The sequence below is a fragment of the Trachypithecus francoisi genome, unplaced genomic scaffold, assembly GCF_009764315.1.
Source record: "Trachypithecus francoisi isolate TF-2019V2 unplaced genomic scaffold, Tfra_2.0 Lachesis_group1, whole genome shotgun sequence".
Lineage (NCBI taxonomy): Eukaryota > Metazoa > Chordata > Mammalia > Primates > Cercopithecidae > Trachypithecus > Trachypithecus francoisi.
Genome location: NW_022681454.1, coordinates 96454129 through 96480396, shown reverse-complemented (window position 1 = coordinate 96480396; position 26268 = coordinate 96454129). Strand labels below are relative to the sequence as shown.

At 35.4% G+C, this 26268-nt stretch overlaps 1 protein-coding gene and 1 long non-coding RNA gene across 2 annotated transcripts in view; one reads left to right on the top strand and one right to left on the bottom strand.

Moving 5' to 3' along the window:
* STPG2 (sperm tail PG-rich repeat containing 2) overlaps nucleotides 1–26268 on the top strand; it is a 683119-nt gene that overhangs the window by 619096 nt on the left and 37755 nt on the right. The window lies entirely within an intron of this gene.
* LOC117085694 overlaps nucleotides 9606–26268 on the bottom strand; it is a 56498-nt gene continuing 39835 nt past the window's right edge. The window contains exons 4-5 of the long non-coding RNA XR_004438054.1: nucleotides 9947–9985; nucleotides 9606–9767 (exon numbers count right to left, since the gene is read on the bottom strand). This is a non-coding gene — a long non-coding RNA (uncharacterized LOC117085694). The remainder of the gene's footprint in view (nucleotides 9768–9946; nucleotides 9986–26268) is intronic.

The window sequence follows — 26268 nt, the reverse complement described above, 5'->3', positions numbered from 1 at the left end:
CTCCACGTAGCTACATGGTTCATTCTCTCACTTCCTTCCAGCCGTTGTTCATTTGCCACCTTCTCCCAGAGGCCTTCCCTGACCATCCTATTAAAAATTAGAACCCCTTTCCCCTCAGTTCTTTCCAATCTCTTTTTTCTCCTTTATTTTTCTTCATATCATTTAAAATATTCCAGTAAGAATATGATATCCTATAAGAATATTGAATATAAAATTTATATTAGAACATGATAAATGCCGTGAAGAAAATTAAAGAAAATTTACTTAGTTTGTTTTTAATACCTGTCTCTATGATAGTGTAAGTTCCATAAAACCAGAGATTTTTTCTGATTTGTTCACTCATATTTCCTCAGTGCTTAGAACAGTGCCAGATACATAATAGTTTTCCAATAAAGAATGGTCAAATAAACAAATAAATCAATGAAAAAATGAATTGCAGACGGGTGAGGCCTTAGCTGAAGCTGAGTGTAATTCATGCTATGAGACGTGGGCTTTTTCATGTTGTTTCGTAAATTTCCATGTCAGGGCACATTCATCTCATTTAAAAGTCAGACAATTCCTTGGTTTTTTGCTCTTTTCTTTAACTCAGTACAGTGTGCCTGAAGATAGAAACTCCTGATGATACTTTCTCACTGATATTTCCCTGTATTATGTAATTCCCTGTATTGTTGTTTGTAGTTAGACTTATCCTGATTTTCCTAGGGCTCATGAGTCAACTCCCTCAGTTAGGTTCACTCAAAACTACAGAGTATTGATGAGAATGTACAGGGTTTTTGTGACTCATCATTCCTTATGTACTGGCTTCTTGAGAGATGGGGCAAGACATGATGATGCTGAGATCATCTGTTTTCTTGCTTTGGCTTTCTACTTTTTCTGGCTGCTATTCTGTTGTACTCCTTTCATAATTTGGGTTGTGCTTGTGACTTTAGTTGTTGTTATTTTTAATGTTTTTTAAAAATTTTGTTAAATATTGTGAGAGGGAGATTTTTCAGTTCTGCTTTTATCCTATCTTTGCAAGAAATCCAGATATTATTTTTTAATGAAGCAATAGTTAAAAATAAATCAGCAATCTGTGCTATTGGTATATTTTTGTTTCTTGTTTTTTTAATTATTATTTTAGTTAAAATGTGCAGCCATTTGTTGCAGATTTCAAGATCATTTTTTTTTCCCTCAGGTTGCTTTTTACCTTTCCAGCTATAGATTTTACTGTGGAAATTTCTAAGTAACATTTGCCTAAACTATATAATTATGTACTTTTCTTTGGTTTCAATATGAACATCCTTGTTTTGTGATATGTAAAAGCTTTTATAATTAACAGTAAAATTCAACAGTATTACATATGATCAAGAAAAAAGTAAGTTTTCTCCTATGCTAAAGCAGATCTTTATGAGGAGATTTTTCTAAATCTTAGTATGAAATTTGAGGAACATGGACTTTTTATTAAAATTCTTTTAACATCTTACATGAAAATGACACATACCTTTAAATTTTAATTTCAGCCACTCTAGCAACAAGATGGCTCATTAATAAGTTCTCTGCTATTTAAAGGTGATCAGCATGGTTTGCATCAGAAATAAAAACTGAGTCATTATATGAGAACCTACCTGACCCACAGTGGACTCATGGGGACTAGACTACGTTTTTCTTTCCTGAAATTCTTCAATTTACTAAGCAAATGGTCTAATCATATACCCTTGTTTTCAGGAAAAAGAAAAGTTCTTATTGAATGTTCACGTTTCACTAGAGCTCACTTAGTAAGGGCTGTCTATAGCTGTTTGTTCCTGTTCCACTTCCTGCTCACAGTCAGGGGAACTGGTTCTCAGGCTGTCATCTTTAAAATTCGTTGAACCTCAGCCTCAATAAATTACATTGAGGCAATAACATAAGAATGGAATAAATAATATAAAACCTAGGAATAATGAAAAACGTAGGCATCAGAAGAATGTGTGTATAAATATGAAAAGGATGAAAAATGTTAGTGATAACTTGCTAATTTATGTTTTCCTTGTTAATATTTTGAAATTATATGCATTTATCTAACAGACTCTCTAAAAGCGTTGCAAACGGAAGGTGAATAATGGAATGGACACTTACAGTATTACCGCCCGTTCTCAAAATTCTAACTCAGCATAAAAATTTTTAAATTATAGTTTCCAAGTAATTATCTTATACTGAGTGTAGGATAATTCAAATTAATTTTAGCTAACAAAAAGATATTGGCAGAAATGTATGCTTATTTTAACTAAAGATTTTAAATAACAGAATGTATAACTTTCTCTACTAATTGGGAGATTTCTGTTGGTAGATGATTTCTCAAAATTTGAAAAATAACTTAGAAAACATGATAGGGAGAAAAATATTGCCTTTTTCTGTCATACTAGAACTTAACTGAAGCATTTGTATTGAGGTCACATGTTTATGTAACATAATCAGTAATAAATAATCAAAATGTCAATTAAATAATTGACATTTATTAAGTTACTAATTCCCTTACATATTATAGTGAAATGATTATAATTGGGTATGTAGTAAAGGATGTGTTTGATCAAGAGTTTTGCTAATTATTTTCTAGCTTTTCTTAGATTGAGATGGCAAGTAGTTCTAAGTGTATATGCTGCCTGCTTGTGTTATTTTCTGTTTTGATTTTCTTTAATGCTTGAGAAGTGAAGGGAATAAGTAAATTTCAAAACTATTTCCTCATTTGTATTTTAAAGAATGCTTTTTTTTTTTATACAACTCATCTTGAATAATGCTTCTTTTGTCCTGTATAAAATACTCACAGGAACTTCTGCTTTTTTAAAAAAAAGGGAAAAGATGGAATCATGAAAAACTGGTTATTTTTCATAGCATTTTAATATGGATATTATTTTCTCTTTTCTAATGGAGTCATGAACTTCTATCTTAAGTATAACAGCAGAAAAACAAACAACTCCTGAAGAAATACTTGGCAGACAAAATGAATGCCCCATGCTGAGTCTCACCTTTGAGCGAAGTCAAAGCATAACCAAAGGTACATTTGTAGGAGATTATTAGATAAGAGAAATGATTCACACACTGTCGGGATACAGATATTGCTCTGTGGGAACTTTCTTCAGAGTTAGGATGCTTCAGAGAGAATGGGCTAAACTGTATAGATGCCTACACAAACATAGGGGGCACGCGTATGATTTTCCAACAGAAAGATCATTTTATTTTCGAAACCTAATGTTTTCTTGCTACCTTCTAGATTATGCAATCTATTTTGCTGGGTAACCATGGCAGTGCAGTAATTCTCAGGTTAAAGCTTTTCATGAAACAAAGCTTACATTTTTTCTAGCAGCAGGAAACATTTGACTGAAAAGCAAATCACAATCTTTTGAGACTAGATGCATGCTGTGTAATTTTGAGTTCAGCATGTGTCTTGGGGAGTGTATTTAATAAATTCTTTTCCCTGAAGCAGCTCTATTTTGTCTGCCTAGGGATACAAAGGACATTCTGTTCAACTGTTAAAACTCCATATTGACCTAGGCAAGTACTTAATAATTGGTAAAAAGCAAATGAAAAATTGCAAATTAATTTACTATTCTCTTTACAATATATTCTTATTGAAAATAATTTTGGGAGGCATATAAATAGATTTTTTAAAGATTTTTTTAGGTTTAAGGCAATACAGTAACATTGCTGAAAATGATATTACTAAATATTTTGCCTTTATTGAAGTGTTAGTCATCTCATTTATAAGACACATTTGTTGTCATTGATTTTCAACATATGTATGCATGTTTGTGTGTGTAAATCATTTTGGAGTATTTGTTTAATGTACTCATGAAACTTGGAAGCACAAAAAACAATTCTCTCTTCTCACAATAGTAAAATTTAAGAAAAAACCAGCAAATATTTAGATTCATGTGGATAATAGCTATTTACTGATCTATACAGATGTTAATAAGCTCAATAAATTTATTCAGCCATTTATTTACTTATTTCATTTTATTTTTTATGTTTTTTTTGTTTTGTTTTGTTTTGTTTTTTTACCAAACTTCTTATGTAGAATTCAATGGAAAGTTAAAATTTTAGAATTTGGCTTACTTTGTAGTTCTGTTTTTTTTTTTTATTTTTATTTTTGTCTTGACCATCCCTTTCCCAAACATTTAAAATTATAATATTTGGCAAAATAAGTTGTTTTACTGCCAAGAAACTGAGTTTCCTTTGAACACTGTAAATACAGATCATTAATATAGAGTTTACCTGCATTTATTTAGTTTTTGGGATCTATTTTTTTCAAACTGAACGGCATAATATATTACTCCCTTGTATTGCCTTATAGAATCTGAATACTAAATGCAATACTAGAAAGAAAATTCAGAAAGAGTAGCTTGTCACATAAAAACGAATACTGTACAAAAAGTTTGTGGTGGTTTTAAGGCTAATATTTCATTTCTTATATTTAATTTGATATTTGAGCATTACAAACTGATATGTTGTATTTTTGTATATCAGGTTTGATGCTACACTTTAGCTTAGGGAGAAATAGAATTGCATAAATAAAATTTGGTGACTTAAAAAAGAAAATAGGAAGAAACTACTAGGAATAATAGGATAAAGGAAAGGAAAAATAAAAGCAGAATAAGAAATATTCTATGTACAAAATGAAAAGGACTCAACCAGAAGAACTATATGGTCTGTCACAATTTATTTGCCTTTTAAATTGTTTATTATATATCTATATTCAATATAGATATTCAATTCTTCTCTGAAACACTAAAATATGAGTTCTGAAGAATGGAAACACTGTCATTTGTTAGCTACATCACAAACATTTGTTAATTATTTTACATTATCATTTTTTCTTTTTTATTTTATCAGCAATGGGTATGATTTAATTTAGGATTTAGGAAGACAGTGTAAGTATGTGGCATATATATTTTCTTAATGTTCCATCATTCCATACATTTAATTATTATGATGGCAAAATGCTAATATCACATTGTGTAAAAGCTTGTGGAATAAAAGATATTGTTGTAGCTATCTTTGACCACTGTTTGCTTCCTGGTCATAAATATTCAAGTATCTCCCACAAAAAAAATCCTTACTCCTTCCTCAAAACTAGAATCCCATTACAGCATTTGCTTGAAGTCTATAATCTCATCATTTAAGTCATATCAGTTTCTGAGTGATGCTCCCCAGGGCTGGTATCTCAGGATCAGCTACTTGGACATAGCTTCTCTTAGTCCAAAGGCAAACCAGGAAGTTAATTTATTTGCCCTCCATTTATCAAATATATAATGTGGAGGCAAAGACCAGATGACTTCTAGACACATGTAAGTAAAAGAGAGCAGAGCTGTAGGCACATAAACATCACAGATCCACAGCAATTCTAAAATTTAGCCAGGCAAATGAATTTGTGAGTTCTTTGATTGGGGCAATTCTGCTCCTCTGGATTGATTCTTTGTTGTTCTTCACTCTGCCCACTAAGTAAATGTTCATTTTCTGTGAGGAAGGCATTTATGTGCAACTGAAAAGCTTCTCAGCATGCTACCTGCCTGAAGGAATTTGGAGGCAAAAAGGCAACTTTTAAATTTTAAAATGTCTGTGTCTCTCCAGCTCATGGACATATAAGTTATTTCAAAACCTTGTGGGTTTTTAGATACCAAATTATAAATTTACTCCATTTGACATAATTCATACCCCCAAATCTCTTTGAGATAACCCTGTTTCTGCTATACTTCAGGGTTCTGTGGGACAATTTTCTTAAAAGTTGTTTGTGTTGAATCAAAGGTGAGTCATTGAGAAATTCCTTAGGACTGATAGAAGCCCATTTGTCCAGCTAAACTGTTCTATAGGGCACCTTGTTAAATCTGTTTAACAGCTTACCAAAGGATTTCGCAGTAGGCCTTTGATTTGATATTTACTCCTGAAACATTATGTATTCCATCTTTGCAAAGAGTCCTTTTTCAATAAGGTAGTTGTTTGTTAGGGGGTGACCAAGGTGGAAAAACAATTTCACCTTTGATCTCAGCAAATACTGGCTTTTTAATATTTTCACCAAATTCTGCTTGAAAATGGAACAGTGTCTCCTTTAGTACATCTCATTTCTTATATATTTGGTCATGGAAATCTAAAATAAGACAGTTGGCAGTTACAGCATTTTGTATGAAAAATCTTAGCCAGAACTAAGTACATTGGGTACACTTTTCATATTCCATGTTATTCCTGGCCACACTTTTGATAATTTTGCTGTACTAGCAGCAAATAATAACTTGTATATCCCTTTTTTTCTATAATTTTCTCTGTTGCATACAATAGCAGTTTTCTCACTTCCCTTAAAACTCCACTTATATTCTCCTTGGGTAACTTTAGACGTATTCCCACTAATAATTCCCAAAGTCAATGCTACATGTTTTAGGTTTCTATTACAGCAGCATCCTAATTCCAGATATGAATTATGTTTTAGTTATCCATTGCTGCACTACAAACCACATCAAAAGTTGGTAACTTCAAACAGTAACAATAATCAGTTTATTTGTATACACTTCCTCAATCAGGACTGGGCTGGGTTCTGTTTTGTTTTGCTTTTTCCTCAGGGTCTTACCAGTGTTATTCTTGTGTCTGTGTTTCACTGTTCAGTTTGGAGGCTGTAATAACTGGTGTTTTACTCTTTCTATACAGACTAAATGTCTCTTGGTCTCTAGGTGGCCTATCCTGCAAAGTAGCTAGACATATTATAGGATGACTCAGTACTACTGAGAACTGAAAAATTGATGTCTTCAGGCCTTCTTAAGGCCTGGGATCAGAAATCTCAGGACATTACTTTTGCCATGTTCTTTGTCAAAACAGTCCCTGAGGGCATTCTAGATTCAAAGGGAAAAGCAGACTCTACCTCTTGACTGGAGAGTGCTAAGGTCACATTTCAGGAGAAGATTAGGAATGGGAGATTTTGGTGTATCCATCTTAGAAATACAATCTTCCAAAATATATAATACAATACATTAGTATAGATATTTGAACTTCTAACCTCATTGGGTGTTATAATGATATAGTTTCATAAGTTATTCAATTTAGTATCCTATACATTGCAAGAATCTCTTCTTCTTGTGGAAATATAGTAAAATATAAAATCTACCAACCCCCAAATTTCTCCTCACAAATATAGAAAAAAAAGCCAGTTTTTATCATTGAATGAACATTAAACTGACTACAATTCACATTCTAGGCGATCCTTAAAGAGATGGCAAAGAACAAAAGAATCTAACTCTTCTATAGCCAAGCTGATGCAATCCATCACATACATGTTGAATTATATGTTTAAATGTTTCCATTCAAAGGAAAAATTAAACTTACATGTTTTCAACAAATAGGAAGTTACATCTTGGAGTCAAATATCTAGGCTTAAACTTCTGAGGAGTCAGGGAGAAAGAGTGCCTCCCTCCTTGATGTTTATATTTCAAAAAATGTTTTCAGAGTTCCCCATGTAAGACATTCCTGGGATCAAAACTGGCAAGGGGCTCATTGAATTTTAAAAAGATTTGCATATATCTCAAAGAGACAGAGAAAAACTTTTACAATTTCAGGTGTTCTAATAGAAGACAAGTAGTTCTTCGATGGTTGAGAAAGGAGTTCTCTTTCCCTTTGGCACCAGGGAAAATTTTTAATGTAAATATTTTTTAGATTTGTATCTACCCTATATTCAGCACCATTTTTACCAGATGACCATCTAGGTGTGCACTGAGTGCTTTAAAGAGGAAATCGCTATAGCATTGTAAATTGTACTTTATTGGCAACTAGTCATGAAAGTATTCTTTACATGCAATGATAAAGTTGGTACAACTTTTACCCATTTATCCTAGGGCATCATTTATTCTCTTCACTGTCCTCTTGCCTTTTAATTGCTTGCTTTCATTATTATTGCCCCATTGAGTTCATCTTCATCACTGCCACTCAAGAGTTCTTTGCAAACCTGATCATGTTTCTTTTCTTCTCAAATTGTCCATTAGGTTTTCTGTGCTTTCAGAATAAATTTCACACTTGTTTTCACATTATACGGAGAGTATTGTATGCTTTCTTTTGCCTGTCTGACTTGCTTCCTTACACTTGCACCACTCTTTAGCTATAAGTTAAAATCTTTAGTTAAGGGCATCATGCCTTCTTAAGTCTCTGTGCCTTAGCATGTACTCTTGCTTTGATGCTAAGCATTCTCCTATCCCTTCTTCATATAAACTAATATAATGCCTGTTTATTATTCAAAGATTCAGCTGATACTTTATCTCCTCTGAGAGGTCATTTCTTTCTATGTATAGCTTCTGTCCAGTGACTCTTTTTGATACTCTCTCCTATGTCTTCTGCATTTCTGTAACTCTGGCACCAAGTACAAAGCATTTGGTGCCCAAATTTTACCAAATAAATGTTTGATAACTTTAAAAAGGAATAAGTTCTTTGAGGTAGGTCATCTAATTCTGTTGGGGGACTGAGGTAAGAAGAAGCTGGAAATTTGTTTAACATCTTTTTTTTTTTAAAGAGGAAAATTAAGAAGCTGATAAGCTGTTTTCTCCTTGGGTAAAAAAGCCCAAGATTGCCAATATGTGGGCTTTCTGTGGAGTAACTTTCTTTTAAAGTTACTCCATCTCAGTGAGTATGGGTTTGGAGTAACTTTAAAAGAAAATTTTCTGCCAGAGTTTGAAATGGTGGGCTTAGGTCTCAGCCAAGATGAGGTTAACCCCTCACCAAAGTTAGAATATGTTAAGAAATACAATAATCCTAAGTATAAAAATTTGGAAAAAATAATCCAAAAAATTGCAAGTTAGTGAATCAGAAAGAGAATAGAAGAATGCATTTGCCAAGTAAACTGAGGTCATATGAACTAAATTCCTTATGCTGTAAATGGGTTTAGCTACGTATTTACTTGCCTTTTAATAGGTTTAATTATGTGCTTTTTGCCAATGACTGGTGTTTCGGAAATGGGAACTTCAACATCAGAAAAGGGAAAGGATATGGGAAGTCCTAAATCTAAGCTCTTTGAAGGAGAGATGTTTAGAGATATTGAAGGTTAGGAGCACAGAAAAAGGGCAGTGGAAATTGGCATGTTAGTTTTCAGATTTCATGCTGCATATGTTGCCTGTTTGGTACTAACCTATACATGCAGACAGTACTTTGTGAGCTGTTTTGTGTTATTACTTCAATTATAACAGTGAAACCAGGAGACACATGGAAGCAATACTCCTTCGCTGAGTTTTTAAAAAGTTATCCTAGTGTCTCTATAATGTAACCAATTACTTAGTGGAAATGTACAGTTAGAGGCTGAAAATGGCTATCATTTTTGGGAGGGATGGAGGAAGAGAATCTAATAAAGTGGCACACAGAATAGTAGAATATAAGTAATGGCATGGAAATTAAGAAGAGAGAGAGGGAATAATTAATATTGCCAATGGCTGAAGAGAGGTTAAGTAGAATGAAGACTGAAAGAACTCATTGGCTTTGCCAAGTAGAGAACTATTGGTGGTCTTAGCAAGAACAGTTTATGTAGAATGATGAGGGTAGAAAATGTGGAAATCAGCCTGTCAAAAATTAGAATAAATGAGAGGAGGAGTGAGAATATCAATAACATCACTATCATATTTATGTATCCCTAACCAATGTGTAATATTGGATTGTATTTGTAAAAAATTTACAGATTATATATCTAGATAATACTATACTAACTGGCATTGAAATCTATCCTTCTTGAGCTAATACAGCTGTAGGAAAATGAATCTTCCCTGGATTTCTTGGTGTTCCTATGAGGTCCTGACCATCTAAACTACAGAAATTGATACACTATGAGATAATGTTTGCTTTATTTCCCCCAGAAAAAAATGTTGTCTTCATATAGTATGGATACTAGATCTGCAGTCTTTTGTTTCCTTAATTGTAGTCAGTTGATCCCATCTAGAGATTAAGAGTTCTCCTAATTTACCCAGAGCCAAACACTTACATTCTGGGGTAGGGACCTTCACCCTCTTCAGAAAGAGACCTTTGAAGGAAATAAGAGAATTATTTCCCTGTATGTTTACATTTCAAATGAAGAGAAAACCCTGAGTAGTAAACCCAGAGATTCTAGTGTTATTTTCCCTCCAGAAGCATATTTACACTCAAAGTATAAGAACTCAAAATTCTTTCCCTTTTCTTCCCAATGTGAATATGCTTACATTAGGAATAAAAGGTTTTCCTCCCTTAATTTAAGAGGGAAGGAGGGACAACTGTCCCTCTACTATATAAGCCCCTAGATCCATATTTTCAGAGTCTCTCTCCCATGGTACCATCTTTGCATATGTGTGGAACTATCTATTTGACTATACGTGGCCTCTCATCTGGTCACCTAGGTGGTACTAGCCTTGGGGGACCAGTGCTACAATGTTACTCTGGCTGCTGTTATTGTAAGAAAATAAAGCTCTGATTTCTGTTCCAGATGTCTGATATATCTACTATTATCTATTTATCTGTCTCTCTATCTGTCCATCTGTATTAGTCTGTTTTCACAATGCCAATAAACACATACCTGAGACTGGGCAATTTATAAAAGAAAGAGGTCTAATGGACTTACAGTTCCAAATGGGTGTGGAGGCCTCACAATCATGCTGGAAGGCAAGGAGGTGGAAGTCATGTTTTACATGGATGGCAGCAGGCAAAGAGAGAGAGCTCGTGCAGGGAAATTCTTGTTTTACAAGCCATCAGATCTAGTGAGACTTATTCACTGTCATGAGAACAGCATGGGAAAGACTCACCCCTATGATTCAATTACCTCCCACTGGGTTCTTCCCATGAACTGTGGGGATTGTGGGAGTTACAATTCAAGATGAGATTTGGGTGGGGACACAGGCAAACAATATCACCATCTATCTATCTATTTATCAATATATAAATGTGAAAGTAGGGTAACATCTCAGACTCATCACAGTTTCTGACTTACCATCAGCTAGACCATGTTTTCTTGACCATCATATAGTTGCCATAGATGAACAACTGAGTTCTAGTTATTGCAATGTGAGTGGAAATAATGTCTGTCACTTCCAGGCCTGATTCTTAAACATTATTTGTTTTGTACTCTATGTATTTTCTCTTTCTGTTCAACTGGGATTGCCAGAGATCTTGGAAACCACTTTTTGAAAATGGCTGATTTGCTATGAGTCTGGGTTTCTGAAAGACTGCCTACTTACCCACTCCTCTCACCTCCTTTACCTTCCTGGCCAGAAACATTGATTCTTCACTACTGTTTGAGTGAGACATAAATTTCTATTTTGTCTATTTGCTAGAGCAGTTAAGAACAATGCTATATTTACATATGATAGAGTGGGTAAGAGCTTATTTTAGGGACAGATTGCATGTAAATAAATTACTAACTGTTTGATCTTCAGCAAAATACTTAATCTTTCTGTTCCTCGTTTGCTCATCTGTAAACTGGGATAACTCTTAGGGCTTTTCTTGAGATTAAATTAATATATTTAAAGTGCTTAGAACAATGTCTAGGACATAGAAAATAGCCTGAAATACTTTGTTATTATTATTATTATACATTCATTACTTGATTTTTCTCAAGATAAGTTTTCAAGAATAATCTCTGTAGATAAATGTAGATTTAGTTCATTTATTTTGATGATTAGATTATATTCCATTTTATTAAGGCCCATACTTAGTTATTTCTTGAATACAAACTATAAGAACACAAGTGTGAAGAACATGTGACAGCTTCAGAATTGTAGTTATTTCTGTGGAAGAAAGAAAGAGGGGAGGGGATGCAATTGTGATGGAATATTGATAATTATGGGTGCTAAATACATAGGTTTCTTTTATATTATACCTGTATTTTCTCCAATTTTGAAATACTATATAATTAAAATAAGTTGCAAATTACTTTGTATGAACTTTTTCTAATAAACAATAAATTTTCATATAAATTGGTGCATTTTACTCATTTATAGCTTTTTTTCTAAGTCATTTATAAGTTTTGTGTTTTTCTGTAGCATTAATGAAATAGTGCAGTTTTGAATATAGCCCAAAGTATTCAATTCTTAAACATGGATAGTATAAATATGACATAGTAAACTTAATCCAACTATTAGTATTGCTATATTTTATTGAATCTAATATACCATCAAGTGTAAAAAGCCTCATTTTACATAGCATTAAGAAAGAAAAATATTCTGAGTTTAAGAAACCATGAAGTATAAGATGCATTCTAATTTCAGAGATGTTAAAATGTAAAAAAAATGGTGTATTGGAAATAATAAAATATATTTTTTCTAATAGCAGTTTTCATTTCTTCAATAGACATAAATATCAAAGAATTAATTTAGTTTGTTTTTTAGTCAGCTTTACTGAAGTATGTTTTACATAAAATTTTTAAAACTAAATTTAAAGGTTCAATTTGATGAATTTTGATAGTTACATTGTGTAGTAGATCATTTTCGTCACCTCTTTACTATAAGTTTCCTTTCTGTGACCCCTTACCTGTAACAACCACTATTCTGGTTTTGTAGTTAAATTTTTCCTTTTCTAGAAGTTCATTTAAATGAAATGATACCATATGTAGTCGTCTTGGTCTGGGTTTTTTTTCCCATAGGTTATTGGCATATAGACAGGTGGTATTTGGTTATATCAGTATACACTGCACCTTATTTGTAGTCTTTTATCCCTCCCCCCACTCCCACCCTTCCTCCCAAGTCCCCAAAGTCCATTGTATCGTTCTTATGCCTTCGCATCCTCATAGCTTAGCTCCCACATATCAGTAAGAACAAACAGTGTTTGGGTTTCCATTCCTGAATTGCTTCACTTAGAATAATAGTCTCCAGTCTCATCCAGGTCACAGAAAATGCTGTTAATTCATTCTTTTTTATGACTGAGTAGTATTCCATTGTATATATATGTACCACAGTTTCTTTATCCACTCATTGATTGATGGGCATTTGGGTTGGTTCCATGATTTTGCAATTGTGAATTGTGCTGCTATAAACGTGTGCGCAAGTATCTTTTTCATATAATGACTTCTTTTCTTCAGGGGAGATACTCAGTAGTGGGATTGCTGGATCAAATGCTAGTTCTACTTATAGTTCTTTAAGGAGTCTCCACACTGTTTTCCATTGTGGCTGTACTAATTTACATTTAAAACAGCAGTGAGAAGTGTTCCCTGTTCACTGCGTCCATGCCAACATCTACTGTTTTTTGATTTTTTTATTATGGTCATTCTTGCAGGAGTAGGTGGTATCACAGTGTGGTTTTGATATGCATTTCCCTGATCATTAGCAATGTTGAACATTTTTTCATGTGTGATGGTCATTGTACATCTTCTTTTGGGAATTATCTATTCATGTTTTTAGCCCACTTTTTGATGGGATTATTTTTTTCTTGCTGATTTGTTTGAGTTAATTGTAGACTCTGCATATTAGTCCTTTGTCAGATGTATAGATTGTGAAAATTTTCTCCCACTCTGTGGGTTGTCTGTTTACTCTGGTGACTGTTCCTTTTGCCATGCAAAAGCTCTTTAGTTTAATTAAGTCCCAGTTATTTACTCTTTTTTATTGCATTTGCTTTTGGGTTCTTGGTCATAAAATCCTTGCCTAAGCCAATGTCTATAATCTTCTAGAATTTTTAGTTTCATGTCTTAAATTTAAGTCCTTAATCAATCTTGAGTTGATTTTTGTGTAAGGTTAGAGCTGAGGATTCATTTTCATTCTCCTACATATGGCTAGGCAATTATCCTAGCACTATTTGTTGAAAAGGGTGTCTTTTCACTGCTTTATGTTTTTGTTTGCTTTGTTGAAGATAAGATGGCTGTAAGTATTTGGGTTTACTTCTGAGTTCTCTACTCTGTTCCATTGGTCTGTGTGCCCATTTTAATACCAGTAACATGCTGTTTTGGTGACTATGACCTTAAAGTATAGTTTGAAATCAGGTAGTGTGATGCCTCCAGGTTTGTTCCTTTTGCTTAGTCTTGCTTTGGCTATGCAGGCTCCAAAAAAAATTTTTTTTTTATAATTATATGAAGAATAATGGTGGTATTTTGATGGGGATTGCATTGAATTTGTAGATTGCTTTTGTCACTATGGTTATTTTTACAACATTGATTCTATCCATCCATGAGCATGGGATATGTTTCCATTTGTTCATAATGTCTATGATTTCCTTCAGCAGTGTTCTGCAGTTTTCCTTGAGAGGTCTTTTGCCTCCTTGGTTATGTATATTTCTAAGTTTATTCTATTTTTATTTATTTATTTTTTTGCAGCTGTTGTGACAGGGGTTGAGTTCTTCATTTGATTCTCCACTTGGCCACTGTTAGTGTGTAGAAGAGCTACTGATTTTTGTACATTAATCCTGTTGCTGAATTCTTTTATGAGTTCTAGGAGCTTTCTGGAGGAGTCTTTACAGTTTTTGAGGTAAATGATCATATAGTCAGCAAACAGTGACAGTTTGACTTCCTCTATGCTGATTTGGATGCCCTTTATTTCTTTCTCTTGTTTGATTGCTGTGACTAAGCCTTCCAGTGCTATGTTGAAGAGGAGTGGTGAGAGTGGGCATCCTTCTCTTGTTCCAGTTCTCAGAGGGAAGGCTTTCAACTTTTTCCCATTCAATATTATATTGGCAGTGGCTTTGTAAGAGATGGTTTTCATTACATTGAGGTATGTCCCTTGTATGCTGATTTTGCTGAGAGTTTTAATCAAGGGATGCTGGATTTTGTCAAATGCTTTTTCTGCATCTAGTGAAATGATCATGTGATTTTTGTTTTTAATTATGTTTATGTGGTATATCACATTTATTGACTTGAGTATATTAAACCATCCTTGCATCCCTGGTGTGAAACCCACGTGATCATGGTGGATTATCTTTTTGATATGTTGTTGGATTTTGTTAGCTAGTATTTTGTTAAGAATTTTAGGACCCAGAGCAAGATAGCCAAATAGGAACAGCTCCAGGCTCTAGCTCCTAGCGTAAGTGACACAGAAGACTGCAGGTGATTTCTGCATTTTCAACTGAGGGACCAGGTTAATCTCACTGGGGAGTGCCAGACAATTAGTGCTTTTCAGCTGGTGCAGCCCGACCAGCAAGAGCTGAAGCAGGGCGAAACATCACCTCACCTGGGAAGCGCAAGGGGGAAGGGAATCCCTTTTCCTAGCCAGGGGAACTGAGACACGTAACACCTGGAAAATCGGTAGCTCCCACCCTAATACTATGCTTTACCAAGGGTCTTAGAAAACGGCACACCAGGAGATTATATTCCATACCTGGCCTGGAGGGTCCCACGCACACGGAGCCTCCCTCATTGCTAGCACAGCAGTCTGTGATCTAGCTGCAAGGCAGCAGCGAGGCTGGGGGAGGGGCGCCTGCCATTGCTGAGGAAAACATAGCCTCCAGGAAGCTTGAACTGGGTGGAGCCCACAGCAACTCAAGGAGGCCTGCCTGTCTCTGTAGACACCACCTCTGGGGACAGGGGATAGCTAAACAAAAAGCAGCTGAAACCTCTTCAGATGCAAATGACCCTGTCTGACAGCTTTGAAGAGAGCAGTGGATCTCCCAACATGGAGGTTGAGATCTGAGAACGGACAGACTGCCGGCTCAAGTCGGTCCCTGGCCCCTGAGTAGCCTAACTGGGAGACATCCCCCACTAGGTGAAGACCAACATCCCACACATCACACGGCGGGGTACACCCCTGAGACGAAGCTTCCAGAGCAAGAATCAGACAGAAACACTCACTGTTCAGCAATATTTTATCTTCTGCAACCTCTGCTGCTGATACCCAGGCAAACAAGGTCTAGAGTGGACCTCAAGCAATCTCCAACAGACCTACAGCTGAGGGTTCTGACTGTTAGAAGGAAAACTAACAGAAAGGACACCCACACCAAAACCCCATCAGTACATCACCATCATCGAAGACCGGAGGCAGATAAAACCACAAAGATGGGGAAAAAGCAGGGCAGAAAAGCTGGAAATTCAAAAAATAAGAGTGCATCTCCCCCTCAGAAGGAACGCAGTTCATTGCCAGCAATGGATCAAAGTTGGATGGAGAATGACTTTGATGAGTTGAGAGAAGAAGGCTTCAGTCCATCAAACTTCTCAGAGCTAAAGGAGGAATTACGTACCCAGCACAAAGAAACTAAAAATCTTGAAAAAAGAATGGAAGAATGGATAACTAGAATAATCAATGCAGAGAAGGCCATAAACGAACTGACAGAGGTAAAAACCCTGACACGAGAAATACGTGACAAATGCACAAGCTTCAGTAACCGACTCGATCAACTGGAGGAAAGAGTATCAGTGATTGAGGATCAAATGAATGAAATGAAGCAAGAAGAGAAGTCTAAAGAAAAAAGAGGAAAAAGAAATGAACAAAGCCTTGAAGAAGTATGGGATTATGTGAAAAGACCAAATCTACGTCTGATTGTGGTGCCTGAAAGTGACGGGGAAAAGGGAACCAAGTTGGAAAACACTCTTCAGGATATCACCCAGGAGAACTTCCCCAACCTAGTAAGGCAGGCCAAACTTCAAATTCAGGAAATACAGAGAATGCCACAAAGATACTTCTTGAGAAGAGCAACTCCAAGACACATAATTGTCAGATTCACCAAAGTTGAAATGAAGGAAAAACTGTTAAGGGCAGCCAGAGAGAAAGGTCAGGTTACCCACAAAGGGAAGCCCATCAGACTAACAGCAGATCTTTTGGCAGAAACTCTACAAGCCAGAAGAGAGTGGGGGCAATATTCAACATTCTTAAAGAAAAGAATTTTGAAACCAGAATTTCATATCCAGACAAACTAAGTTTCATAAGTGAAGGAGAAATAAAATCCTTTACAGACAAGCAAATGCTTAGAGATTTTGTCACCACCAGGCCTACCCTACAAGAGACCCTGAAGGAAGCACTAAACATGGAAAGGAACAACCGGTACCAGCCATTGCAAAAACATGCCGAAATGTAAAGACCATTGATGCTAGGAAGAAACAGCATCAACTAACGAGCAAAATAACCAGTTAATATCATAATGACAGGATCAAGTTCACACATAACAATATTAACCTTAAGTGTAAATGGACTAAATGATCCAGTTAAAAGACACAGACTGGCCAACTGAATAAAGAGTCAAGACCCATCAGTTTGCTGTATTCAGGAGACCCATCTCACATGCAGAGAGACACATAGGCTCAAAATAAAAGGATAGAGGAAGATCTACCAAGCAAATGGAGAACAAAAAAAAAGCAGGGGTTGCAATTCTACTCTCTGATAAAACAGACTTTAAACCATCAAAGATGAAAAGAGACAAAGAAGGCCATTACATAATGGTAAAGGGATCAATTCAACAGGAAGAGCTAACTGTCCTAAATATATATGCACCCAATACAGGAGCACCCAGATTCATAAAGCAAGTCCTTAGAGACTTACAAAGAGACTTAGACTCCCATACAATAATAATGGGAGACTTCAACACCCCACTGTCAACATTAGACAGATCAACGAGACAGAAAGTTAACAAGGATATCCAGGAATTGAACTCAACTCTGCAGCAAGCAGACCTAATAGACATCTACAGAACTATCCACCCTAAATCAACAGAATGTACATTCTTCTAAGCACATCACACTTATTCCAAAATTGACCACATAATTGGAAGTAAAGCACTCCTCAGCAAATGTCAAAGAACAGAAATTATAACAAACTGTCTCTCAGACCGCAGTGCAATCTAACTAGAACTCAGGACTAAGAAACTCAATGAAAACCGCTCAACTACATGGAAACTGAACAACCTGCTCCTGAATGACTACTGGGTACATAATGAAATGAAGGCAGAAATAAAGATGTTCTTTGAAACCAATGAGAAAAAGATACAACATACCAGAATCTCTGGGACACATTTAAAGCAGTGTGTAGAGGGAAATTTATAGCACTAGATGCCCACAAGAGAAAGCTGGAAAGATCTAAAATGGACACTCTAACATCACAATTAAAAGAACTAGAGAAGCAAGAGCAAACACATTCAAAAGCTTGCAGAAGGCAAGAAATAACTAAGATCAGAGCAGAACTGAAGGAGATAGAGACACAAAAAACCCTCCAAAAAATCAATGAATCCAAGAGTTGGTTTTTTGAAAAGATCAACAAAATTGATAGACCACTAGCAAGACTAATAAAAAAAAGAGAGAAGAATCAAATAGACGCAATAAAAAATGATAAGAGAATATCAGCACTGACCTCACAGAAATACAAACTACCATCAGAGAATACTATAAACACCTCTATGCAAATAAACTAGAAAATCTAGAAGACATGGATAATTTCCTGGACACTTACACTCTCGCAAGACTAAACCAGGAAGAAGTTGAATCCCTGAATAGACCAATAGCAGGCTCTGAAATTGAGGCAGTAGTTAATAGTCTACCAACCAAAAAAAGTCCAGGACCAGACGGATTCACAGCTGGATTCTACCAGAGGTACAAGAAGGAACTGGTACCATTCCTTCTGAAACTACTCCAATTAATAGAAAAAGAGGGAATCCTCCCTAACTCATTTTATGAGGCCAACATCATCTTGATACCAAAGCCTGGCAGAGACACAACAAAAAAAGGGAAATTTAGAACAATATCCCTGATGAATATGGATGCAAAAATCCTCAATAAAATACTGGCAAATCGAATCCAGCAGGATATCAAAAAGCTTATCCACCATGATCAAGTGGGCTTCATCCCTGGGATGCAAGGCTGGTTCAACATACACAAATCAATAAATGTAATCCAGCATATAAACAGAACCAAAGACAAAAACCACATGATTATCTGAAAAAATGCAGAAAAGACCTTTGACAAAATTCAACAGCCCTTTATACTAAAAACTCTCAATAAATTGGGTATTGATGGAATGTATCTCAAAGTAATAAGAGCTATTTATGACAAACCCACAGCCAATATCATACTGAATGGGCAAAAACTGGAAGTATTCCCTTTGAAAACTGGCACAAGACAGGAATGCCCTCTCTCATCACTCCTATTCAACATAGTGTTGGAAGTTCTGGCTAGGGCAATCAGGCAAGAGAAAGAAATCAAGGGTATTCAGTTAGGAAAAGAAGAAGTCAAATTGTCCCTGTTTCCAGATGACATGATTGTATATTTAGAAAATCCCATCGTCTCAACCCAAAATCTCCTTATGTTGATAAGCAACTTCAGCAAAGTCTCAGGATACAAAATCAATGTGCAAAAATCACAAGCATTCTTACACACCAGTAACAGACAAACAGAGAGCCAAATCATGAATGAACTCCCATTTACAACTGCTTCAAAGGGAATAAAATACCTAGGAATCCAACTTACAAGGGATATAAAGGACCTCTTCAAGGAGAACTACAAACCACTGCTCAGCAAAATAAAAGAGGACACAAACAAATGGAAGAACATACCATGCTCATGGATAGGAAGAATCAATATCGGGAAAATGGCCATACTGCCCAAGGTTATTTATAGATTCAATGCCATCCCCATCAAGCTACCAATGACTTTCTTCGCAGTACTGGAAAAAACTGCTTTAAAGTTCATGGAACCAAAAAAGAGCCCACATTGCCAAGACAATCCTAAGTCAAAAGAACAAAGCTGGAGGCATCACGCTACTGACTTCAAACTATACTACAAGGCTACAGTAACCAAAGCAGCATGGTACTAGTACCAAAACAGAGATATAGACCAATGGAACAGAACAGAGTCCTCAGAAATAATACCACACATCTACAGCCATCTGATCTTTGACAAACCTGAGAGAAACAAGAAATGGGGAAAGGATTCACAATGAGATACCATCTCACAGCAGTTAGAATGGCAATCATTAAGAAGTCAGGAAACAACAGGTGTTGGAGAGGATGTGGAGAAATAGGAACACTTTTACACTGTTGGTGGAATTGTAAACTAGTTCAACCATTATGGAAAACAGTATGGCGATTCCTCAAGGATCTAGAACTAGATGTACCATATGACCCAGCCATCCCACTACTGGGTATATACCCAAAGGATTATAAATTACTCTACTACAAAGACACATGCACTCGTATGTTTATTGCGGCACTATTCACAATAGCAAAGACTTGGAATCAACCCAAATGTCCATCTGTGACAGACTGGATTAAGAAAATGTGGCACATATACACCATGGAATACTATGCAGCCATCAAAAAGGATGAGTTTGCATCCTTTGTAGGGACATGGATGCAGCTGGAAACCATCATTCTTAGCAAACTATCACAAGAAGAGAAAACCAAACACCGCATGTTCTCACTCATAGGTGGGAACTGAACAATGAGATCACTTGGACTCGGGAAGGGGAACATCACGCACTGGGGCCTATCATGGGGAGGGGGGAGGAGGGAGGGATTGCATTGGGGAGTTATACATGATATAAACGTCATGCACATGTACCCTAGAACTTAAAGTATAATAATAAAAAATAAAATAAAATAAAATAAAAAATAAAAAATAAAAAAAAAAAAAGGATTCCCTATTTAATAAATGGTGCTGGGAATATTGGCTAGCCATGAGTAGAAAGCTGAAACTGGATTCTTTCCTTACTCCTTATAGGAAAATTAATTCAAGATGGATTAGAGACTTAAATGTTAGACCTAATACCATAAAAACCCTAGAAGAAAACCTAGGTAATACCATTCAGGACGTAAGCATGGGCAAGGACTTCATGTCTAAGACACCAAAAGTAACGGCAACAAAAGCCAAAATTGACAAGTGGGATCTAATTAAACTAAAGAGCTTCTGCACAGCTAAAGAAACTACCATCAGAGTGAACAGGCAACCTACAGAATGGGAGAAAATTTTTGCAATCCACTCATCTGACAAAGGGCTAATATCCAGAACCTATAAAGAACTCAAACAAATTTACAAGAAAAAAACAAACAACCCCATCAAAAAGTGGGCAAAGGATATGAACAGACACTTCTCAAAGGAAGACATTTATGCAGCCAACAGACACATGAAAAAATGCTCATCATCACTGGCCATCAGAGAAATGCAAATCAAATCCAGAGTGAGATACCATCCCACACCAGTTAGAATGGTGATCATTAAAAAGTCAGGAAACAACAGGTGCTGGAGAGGATGTGGAGAAATAGGAACACTTTTACACTGTTGGTGGGACTGTAAACTAGTTCAACCATTATGGAAAACAGTATGGTGATTCCTCAAGGATCTAGAACTAGAAATACCATATGACCCAGCCATCCCATTACTGTGTATATACCCAAAGGATTATAAGTCATACTGCTATGGATACACATGCACACGTATGTTTATTGCAGCACTATTCACAATAGCAAAGACTTGGAATCAGCCCAAATGTCCATCAGTGACAGACTGGATTAAGAAAATGGGGCACATATACACCATGGAATACTATGCAGCCATAAAAAAGGATGAGTTTGTGTCCTTTGTAGGGACATGGATGCAGCTGGAAACCATCATTCTCAGCAAACTATCACAAGAACAGAAAACTAAATACCGCATGTTCTCATTCATAGGTGGGAATTGAACAATGAGATCACTTGGACTTGGGAAGGGGAGCATCACACACCAGGGCCTATTATGGGGAGGGGAGAAGGGGAGGGATGGCATTGGATGTTATACCTGAAGTAAATGACGAGTTGATGGGTGCTGACATGTTGATGGGTGCACCACACCAACATGGCACAAGTATATATATGTAGCAAACCTGCACGTGGTGCACATGTACCCTAGAATTTAAAGTATAATACTAATTTTAAAAAAAAAGAATTTTAGCATCTATGTTCATCAGGGTTATTGGTCTGTAATTTTCTTTTTTTGTTATATCCTTTCCTGATTTTGGTATTAAGGTGATGCTGACCTCATAGGATGAATTAGGGAGAGTTCCCTCTTTCTCTGTCTTGTGGAATAGTGTCAAAAGGATTGGCACCAATCTTCTTTGGATGTTTAGTAGAATTCTACTGTGAATTCGTCTGGTCCTGAACTCTTTTTGTTGGTAATTTTAAAATTACCATTTCAATCCCACTACTTGTTATTGGTGTTATTGGTGTGTTCAGGGTATCTAATTCTTCCTGATTTAAGCTGGGAGAATTGTATTTTTCCAGTAATTCATTTATCTTTTCTAGGTTTTCTATTTGATGTGCATAAAAGTTTACATAGTAGCCTTGAATGATCTTTTGTGTTTCAGTGGTGTCAGTTGTAATATCTCCTGTTTCATTTCTTAATGAGGTTACTTGAATTTTGTCTATTTTTCATTAATCTTGGTAATGGTCTTTCAATTTTATTTATCTTTTCAAAGAACCAGCTTTTTGTTTCATTTATATTTTGTATTTTTTTTGTTTCAATGTCATTTATTTCTGCTCTGATTTTCATATTTCCTTTCTTCTGCTGAGTTTGGGTTTGACTTGTTCTTGTTTCTCTAGTTCTTTGATGTATAACCTTAGAATGTCTGTTTGTGCTCTTTCAGTCTTTTTAATGAAGGCATTTAGGGCTATGAACTTTCCTCTTAGCACCACCTTTGCTGTATCCCAGAGGTTTTGATAGGTTGTGTCATTATTGTCATTCAGTTTGAAGAATGTTTTAATTTCTAACTTGATTTAGTTTTTGACCCAATGCTCATTCAGGAGCAGGTTATTTAATTTCCATGTATTTGCATGGTTTTAAAGGTTCCTTTTGGAGCTGATTTCCAGTTTTATTCCACTATGATCTGAGAGAGTGCTTGATATAATTTCAAATTTCTTAAATTTAATGAGGCTCACTTTGTGGCCTATCATATGATCTATCTTGGAGAAAGTTCCATGTGCTCTTGAATAGAATGTATATTCTATGGTTGTTGGATGGAAAGTTCTGTATATATCTGTTAAGCCCATTTGTTTTGTGGTATTTGTTTCATGGATTCAACAAAGAATCCATTGTTTCTTTGTTGACTGTATGTCTTGATGACCTGTCTAGTGCTGTAATTGTTTTATAAATTTGGGAGCTCCAGTGTTATGTACATACATGTTTAGCATTATGATATGTTCCTGTTAAACAAGGCCTTTTTACCATTATATAATGTCCCTCTTTGTCTTTTTTAACTGCGGTTGCTTTAAAGTTTGTTTTGTCTTCCATAAGAATAGCTACCCCTGCTTACTTTTAGTGTCCATTTTCATGAAACGTCCTTTTCTACCCCTTTAAGTTTATGTGAGTTCTTATGTGTTAGGTGAGTCTCCTGAAGGCAGCAGACAATTGGTTGGTGAGTTCTTATCCATTCTGCAGTTCTGTATCTTTTAAGTGGGGCATGTATGTCATGTGTATTCAATGTTAGTATTCATCATGGTATTTGTTGCCTGTGAACCTTGGTTTTTTGGTTTCCGTTTTTGCTTTTCAAATTGTATTTGTTTTATAGGTCCTGCCTGACTTATGCTTTAAAGAGGTCCTGTTTTGATGTGTTTCCAGAATTTGTTTCAAGATTTAGAGTACCTTTTAGCAATTTTTGTAGTGATGGCTTGGTGGTGGTTAATTTCTCAGCATTTATTTGTCTGAAAAAGACTGTATCTTTTCTTCATATATGATGCTCAGTTTTTCTGGATACAAAATTCTTGGCTAATAATTGTTTTGTTTGAGGAGGCTGAAGATAGGACCCCAATCCCTTCTAGCTTGTAGGGTATCTGTTGATAAATCTGCTGTTAATTTAGGTTTTCTTTCATAGGTTACCTGGTGTTTCTGTCTCACAGCTCTTAAGATACTTTCCTTTAACTTTAGATAACCTGATGACAGTGTACCTAGGTAATGATATTTTTGCAATGAATTCGCCATATGTTCTTTGTACTTCTTGTATTTTGTTATCTAGGTCTCTAGCAAGGCCAGGGAAGTTTTCTTTGATTATTCCCCCAAATATGTTTGCCAAACTTTTACATTTCTATCCTTCTTCTGGAAAACCAATTATTCTTAGATTTGGTTGTTTAACATATCCCAGACTTCTTGGAGGCTTTGTTCATATTTTCTTATTCTTTTTTCTTTGTCTGTGTTGGATTGGGTTAATTAGAAGACTTTGTCTTTGAGCTCTAAATTTCTTTCTCCTACTCATTCAGTTCTATTGCTTAGACATCCCAGAACATTTTGCATTTCTATAAGTGTGTCCAATGTTTCCTGAAGCTTTTATTGTTTTCTCTTTATGCTATCTGTTTCTTTGAATATTTCTCCCTTCACTTTCTGTATCGTTTTTTGCATTTCCTTCCATTTGGGCTTCACCATTCTCTGGTGCCTTCCTGATTGGCTTAATAACTAACCTCCTGAATTCTTTTTCAGGTAAATCAGAAACTTCTTCATTGTTTGCATCCATTGTTGGTGAGCTAGTGTAATTTTTGGGGAGTGTTGAAGAGCCTTGTTTTGTCATATTACCAGAGTTGGTTTTCTGATTCCTTCTTATTTGGGTAGGCTCTGTTAGAGGGAAGGTCTAGGACTAAAGGCTATTGTTCAGATACTTTTGTCCCATGGGGTGTGTTAGTGGGATGTAGTACTCTCCCCAATTTCCTATGGATGTAGCTTCCTGTGAGCCAAATTGCAGTGATTGTTATCTCTCTTCTGGGCCTAGCCACCCAGCAAGTCTACCTGGCTCCAGGCTGGTGAACTATCTGTGGGTCTCTCAGCTGTGGATACTAGCACAGTATTTGGGGTGTCTCCTGGGTCCTGCTGTGGGTCCTCTCAGGATTCTTGGTTTGTTCTCGCAGTCATTCTGGAGCTAAAATTCATGATATGAGCCTCTGCACACAGCTCTGTCCGTCTGAATTGAAGCTGCAATCTAGTCCTGCCTCCCATCCACCATGATCTTGCTTTACTTTTTTTTTTTTTTTTCATTTGCTGTAATGGTTTTCAAATGTATCTATGTTGTTTCATTAATAGGTTGTTGTTTTTTTATTGCCCAGTAGGATTCTATTATATAGCTATACGATATTATGTTAGTTAATTCAACAGTTGATGAGGCATTAGATTGCTTTCAGTTTTAGACCATTGTGATTGAAGCAGTTATGAACATTTAAGCACAAGTCCTTATTTGAGCATATATCTCCATTTTTTTGGAGTAAATAAGTAAGAGTGGGCTTAGTGAGTGTATATTTAACTTCATAAAAGACTGGGAAAGAATTTTCCATAGTGTTTGAAACATTGTAAATTCCCACTAGAAATGTATGAGAGTATCAGTTGCTACATTTAGTCATTAACACTGGATATTTTCTTTTTAATTTTAGCTGTTGTAGTAGGTGTGTAATGTGGTTTTAATTTTGCATTTCCCTGTGACTAATAATGTTAAATACCTTTCCATATGCCTATTTGTTGTTTATAGCCTTATGTGAAATGCCTATTCAAATATTTTCCTTAATTTAATTGGTTTTTACCTTCTTATTATTGAGCTACAGGTATTTTTAATGTACTCTGGTTACAATCCTGAATAAGCTATATGTTTTTAAAACACTTTTTTCCCAGGATAAGATTTGTTGTATTATTTTCTCTAAGATTTCTTTTGGAGATAATTTAAAAAAATTCATTGTGGTCAAAATTATCAGTTTTTTATTGTGTGGTTCATAATTTTGGCTTTGCCTAAGGACACAAAGATTTCCTGCTAGGATTTTATTTTCAATAAGTTTTATAGTTTTAGTACTTAACATTTATATCTAAGAACTATTTCAAGTTTAATTGTTTTACATGGCATGACATAGAGAAATAAGACATTTTTGGCATACCAATATATAAAGTTATTACAGCAATATTTGTTGAAAATATTTCCCATTTTCTGTTGAATAACTTTAGCATCTATGTAAAAAATTAACAGACCGTCTACAATAGTCAATTTTTGAACTCTGAATTCTGTTTCCCTTATCTACATATCTATCTTAATCAATATCCAAACTATTTTGATATGTGTAATTATAGTGTATAATCTTGTAATTAAGTCCTAAATCTTTAGAATTTTATTCACAATCATTTTGGCTATATTGAGTAATGTATTTCCATACAAATTTTAGAATCAACTTGGCAATTTCTGAAAAAGAAGCTTGCTGATATTTCTATTGTGTTTCATCTGTAGATCAATTTGGAGAGAATTCACATTGCATCTTCTAATCTATTAATAAAGATTTATTAGGAATGTTAAAGATTTTCTCACCAATGTTTTGTACTTTGAAGCATACAGGTCTAACATGTTTTGTTAAATGTATCATTAAGTTTTTTATACATTTTGATGCTATTATCAGTGGCACAATTTCAACCTCAAATTTCAACATTTCTTGGCGAGTATTTAGAAACACAATAAATTT